The sequence below is a fragment of the Chiloscyllium plagiosum genome, unplaced genomic scaffold, assembly GCF_037043375.1.
Source record: "Chiloscyllium plagiosum isolate Xiang-an unplaced genomic scaffold, Cpla_swu_hap1 HiC_scaffold_49, whole genome shotgun sequence".
NCBI lineage: Eukaryota > Metazoa > Chordata > Chondrichthyes > Orectolobiformes > Hemiscylliidae > Chiloscyllium > Chiloscyllium plagiosum.
In genome coordinates this window covers 9662843-9668842 of record NW_028270187.1, presented here as the reverse complement: position 1 = coordinate 9668842, position 6000 = coordinate 9662843, and positions in this window count along the sequence as shown.

Sequence of the window (6000 nt, the reverse complement as noted above, 5' to 3'; positions counted from 1 at the left end):
CGCCGCCTTCACCATCCTATCTACCTACGACTCCACTTTCAAGGAACTATGAACCTGCACTCCAAAGTCTCTTTGTTGCTGAACGAACAACTCCCTAGGACCTTACCATTAAGTGTATAAGTCCTGCTAAGATTTGCTTTCCCAAAATGCAGCACCTCTCATTTATCTAATTAAACTCTATCTGCCACTTCTCAGCCCATTGGCCAATCTGAGGTAACTTTCTTTGCTGTCCACTACACCTCCAATTTTGGTGTCATCTGCAAACTTACTAACTGTACCTCTTATGCTCGCATCCAAATCACTTATATGTAAATGACAAATAGTAGAGGACCCAGCACCGATCCTTGTAGCACTCCACTGGTCACAGGCCTCCAGTCTGAAAAATAACCCTCCACCACCACTCTCTGTTTTCGACCTTTGAGCCAGTTCTGTATCCAAATGGCTAGTTCTCCCTGTATTCAGTGAGATCTAACTTTGCTAACCAGTCATTTCGGCATAGCATTAACTTCCCACCTTGGCAGAAATGGCCACATCCTGTTCAGAATACAGAGACATAACCATTATCAGGGCCAGGTTTTGGCTTGTTCAAATCGTGATTTGCCAAGAGAAATTGGTCTGTATAATGACCCCAGATATTCATAGCTCCTCCTGTACACTCTGTCTTTCAGACAAAGTTTGTTATTCTCATCTATATTCATAGAATCATACAGCACAGAAACAGGCCCTTCCGCCCAACTCGCCCATGGCGACCAGGTTTCCCAAATACAACTAGTCCCGTTTGTCTGAATTTGGCGCATATCTCTCTAAACGTTTCTTATCCGTGTACCTTTCCAAATGCCTTTGAAGTGTTGTAACTATACCTGCCTCTACCACTTCCTCTGGCAGCTCATTCCATATACGCACTGCCCTCTGTGTGATAATTTTGCCTCTCAGATCCCTTTTGAATCTTTCACCTCTCACCTTAAATCTATGCCCACTAGTTTTGGACACCCCTACCTTGGGGAAAAGACCATACAAATTTACCTTTTCTGTGTCCCTTGTGATTTTATAACCTCTATAAAGTCGCCCCTCAGCCTCCAATGCTCCAGGGGAGAAGAGCTCCCAGCTTATGCAGCTTCTTCTTATAACTCAAACCCTGTAGTTGTGGTCTCATCTCTGTAAATCTTTTCTGTACCCATTCTAGCTTAAGAACATCCTTTCCACAGCAAGTTGACCAGAACTGTGCACAGTATTCCAAAACTGGTCTCACTAAACCCTGTACAATTAAAACATGTTGCCCCAACTCCTGTCGCCATTGCTCTGACCAGTGAAGGCAAGCATGCCTAAAGCAGCATTCACCACAGTGTCTAGCTGCAATGCACATTCGAGGAACTATCTACCTGCACCCTGAGGTCTTTTTGTTCGGAAACACTGCCCAGACTTGTACTATTAACAGTATAACGCGTGCCCTGGCTTGCCTTACCGAAATGCAACACATCAGATTTATCTAAATTGAACTACTTCCCCACTGGCTCAGTTGATCAAATTTCCATTATACTCTTAGATAGCCTTCTGTGTCCACAATGCCACCAATTTTGGTCCTGCTCCTATCTACTACGTTTCTATGTTGGCATTTTGTCAGGCTGCCCAAATGGAGCAGTAACCATTCTGCATTACATATACCGCCCTGAGGCACATAGATACAGGAGGGGATGAGGAACCAGGTTAAGAGGAAGAGGGAAATGCTTATACCAGCCTTCCACTGACATCGTGAGACAGCACAGAAGAAAGCCTATGAAGCTTCACAACTCGAGCAGTAACAATCCTATCTTGCAGCAAAAAAGGAGGACAATGAAGAGTAGGCATAGAAATGACACGTTTCTGTGACCACGCTCGGCTTTGTCTCAATTCACTCAGCAAGATGTCAGTTCCAAAGATGTACTTGTCTTGAGAAACCATCTGAATAATTATGTCTCTCCTAACCCTCAGTGTGTCAGTTTATCTCATTGTAGCACAATCTAACTGTTGTCTGCGGAGATTTGAAGTTTTATGCTGTTCATTCCTAACTTTAGCATCCATTTGCCCGACTGCACAGTGGTGACCCGACTGCACACAATACTCCAGTTGTCGCCTCATAAGTGCTTTATACGGTTTCATTGTTATATCCTTACTTTTGTATTCCATCCCTCTGCCCATGAAGGAGAGCATTCCACGTGCCTTCTTTACAACCCCATCGACCTTAAGGGACCCATGCACTTGCACAAAAAGATCTCTCACTTACCCTGCCCCTCAGTATATTCCCATTTATTGTCTATTCCCATTTACCGTTTGATTTCCCAAAATACATTCCCTCACACTTATCAGAGCTGAACCCCATCTGCCACTTTTTTGCCCACTCCACCAAACCATCTATAATACTAGCTGACAGCTATCCTCTATACTATCCACTAAATGGCTAATTTTTGTGTCATCTGCAAATTTCACAAATCTGCCCACCACATTCAAGTCCAAAAAATTAATGTATAAAACAAACAGCAGAGGTCCCAACACTGAGCTGTGCAGAGCACCACTTGAAGCAACTTTCCATTCACAAGAGCAGCCATCAACCATTACTATTTGTTTCCTGCTACTAAGCTAACTTTGCATCCAATTCACCACATTACCCTGTATCCCACAGCTTTTACTTTTTGAACCAGTCTGTTGTGATGATGCTGCTCATTTAACAAGCCTGTAAAAGACACAGGCTCCGAAAAGTCTAATTTGATGGGTTTTAGGACCATTTTGATTTTCGCTAACAGATAATGCCACAGGCAAAAGGCTTCCACATTTTTAAGAAGAACACGTGTACAATGAAGGGGGAGTGGCCCAGTTTTCCCAGCTCAGCTTTTCTCTGGTTTGATTTGGTTTTTGGCTGTCTGGCTATTGACTGAAAGAAGTCAGGCAGTTGAAAATGCTGCTGAACCCAAAGAAGCTGGTCTATATTGTACTATCTCTCTGACATCTCTCCTGTAAGACCCTGTGTTTTATTTTATCTTTTTGTGCCAAGGGGTGTTTGTGGGGATTATTGCAAGTATTGGGAACAGCATCATTAAGTTGGTATAATCTACTGAGCAAAACAAAATAAACCTTCATCTTTGAAGTACCACTTACTTTAAAATCCTGCCCGGTTCTCATCTCACGCAACAAGCAAATATTCAAACTATAGGTAACATGTCTCTTTAAGAATGGTGTTACGTTATTTACAATGATATCATCACGCATCCATCCAATGCCTAGATAATGCAGGCACAATTTGCCCACTGTCTCTTCATAGGATGTTGGCCCCATCCCAGCGGCAAATCTGGTGAATCTTCATGGCAGTCTCTCTACATTGAAATAACATCTTTCCTGACATAAGGGGACAAAAACTCCACACAGACTTGCAGGTACAGCAAAACCAAAGTCGTATGCATTTGAAACAAAGCTTAATTGCTTCTGTACTCAAATCCTCTTGTAATAATGGATTAACGTTCCATTAGCCTTCCTACAAGTATAATCAGATATTCAGCAAGGCATCAGGGGTTCTTACAATAACAGTGCAACTGTAATCTTGGTGACTTTAATTGACATAGACGTTTGACAAAACAAAATGGTGGAATGTTTTCATGAGTATGTGTATGTGTATTTTTTAAATTGATTTGAGGGATGTGGGTGTCACTGGCTGACCAGTATTTATTGCCTGTTCCTATTTTCCTTTGAGAAAGGGCAATTAGGCTGCACATCTTTGGACTGTGGGAGGAAATCGGCGCAACAGAAGGAAACCCATGGAGCCATCGGGTGAATATGCAACCTCCACACAGGCAGTTGTCTGAGGGTTGAATCAAACTCTGCTCCCTGGTGCGGTGAATCACCGATAAACACTGCAGGGACGATCAAAGAGGCCAAGAAGTAATTCCATAATTCTGCGAGGCCCGTCCAGTGCCATTAGAGGCTGGAAAGCGAAGGTGTCATCAAACCTGTCCAGTTTGCGGAATGGACATCACCAGTCATAACAGTTATGAGGCACAATGGGTTAATTTTCCTTTTTGGGATTTTGAAATAATGAACTGCTTTTAGCAAATGGGCAACTACCCAGTCCCTCAAATAGAGGACTAATATGCAAATCGGACAGGGTGTTGTTCTTCACAAAGCTGGAGCCATGCATGCCTGCAATTGTAATTGGATAAGGATTCCCAGAAGTAAACTAAAATGACTGTCCACATGGGTTTCTATCAATAGAGGAGACTGCTTTCTGGGATATCATCTGAAACTCCTGTTTTTTATCTGTCAGCCAGATCTCCTTAATTGTTCAAAGTTCATGGCCCCAATCAGGAATCTCATAATGAATGAGCTCCACCTGGCTCTTTGTCTAAACACTCCAATTTCCTAAAGGCAAATAGAACTTAGCATGGAAGTATAGCTCCATACCACCCATCGCCCAGTGGTCTGGCAGAAACAGCAGACCAAACGTTGAAGGAAGGCTTAAAGAAACACCGTCAAATATAGTGGTACTAGAAAAGCAAAGCAGGAGAGTTGACCCTTCGGGCATGCGCTCTTAATGAGGAATACCCAAAACATCGATTCCTCTGCTCCTCGGATGCTGCCTGGCCTGCTGTGCGTTTCCAGTGCCACATGTCTTGACTCTGGTCTCCAGCATCTGAAGTCCTCACTTTCTTCTTAAAGAAGCAGCTTACAGCTTCACATGATACCAACCTGTCCCGGTTGCTGCCTGGATTAGAAGATATGAAGTATAATGAGAGGCTGGGAGAAAAAAAACTTGGATTGTTTTCCATTGAGGCTGAGGGGAAATTTGATCGAAGTATATAAAATTATGATTTGCATAGACTGGGTTGACGGTCAGAATCTTTTTCCCGTAGTTAAAATTTCAGATAATAGAGTTCAGTCATTTAATGTGAGGGGGGAATTTCAAAGGAGATGTGAGGTGCAGTTTATTTTTTACACAGAGAGTGGGAGGTGTCCTGAAGATGCTGTCAGGGATGCTGATTAAAGCAGGCGCAGTAAGGGCATTTCAGGGAATTTTAGGGAAGCATTTGAAAATTCAAGGAATCGAGCGAACAGACCAAGAACAAGCCGAAGGGATCAGTTTCATTTGGTGTTCCGTTTGACACAACATTGGGGGCAATAGGGCCTGTACCTGTGCTGTACTTTTCTATGTTCTATGTTACTCGTTATAATCAAAGAAAGTGCTGGAGAACCACAGAGATAAATAGAGTTAACATTTCGAGTCCAGTGACTCTTCGTTAGAACTGAAATGGATGGGGAAAATGGAGTTTGCAATACTCTCGATCAAGAAGGGGTGAATTTAAAAAGTCACTATTGCTGCAAAGGACAAAAGGGTTATTAATTGTGGTGAAAGTAGAGTAGAGATATAAAATGAATGGATAGTCACTCTGTCTTGGTGGACAGCACGACTTGTTTGCTTTCACTTTCTCCAGTGATTTCTATTTTAGTCACAGATGCTGCTGGTTTAACGGCAGAAAGAGCCCTGACATTATATCATTGTCATGACAGCTGCTGAGGTGTATTCAACCTCAGTGCTGGGTGTTAAACTCTGATAAAACTCATTCCAATACTTGATGTGGTGTTACGTCTCATGGAGGGGTGGATCAGGATGGGGCCGGGGTGGGGGGGGGGGGGGTGGGGGGGAAGGAGCGACATGAATCACGGAAAGTTTCCTGTATCCCTCTCTCTCTCGGAGATGGCGGTCAGACTGAAGTTGGCTGTGGTTTCTCTCTGGTCCTGTCAGCAGCAAAGACTCTGGGAAAGGAAACGTCTTTTGGACACCTTAACGTTGTGCCTCAATCTGCTTCAAAATTCCCAGTGACCAGGTCAGAGTCTAATTGTGGACAGATACATGGACTGGAGTTATGGAATTCTACAGTACGGAAACAGGTCCTTCATCCCAACTCATCCATCCCTATCAGATTTCCCAAACTGAACTAGCCTGTGTTTGGTCCATAGCTGTTTCTTACTCTCTACACG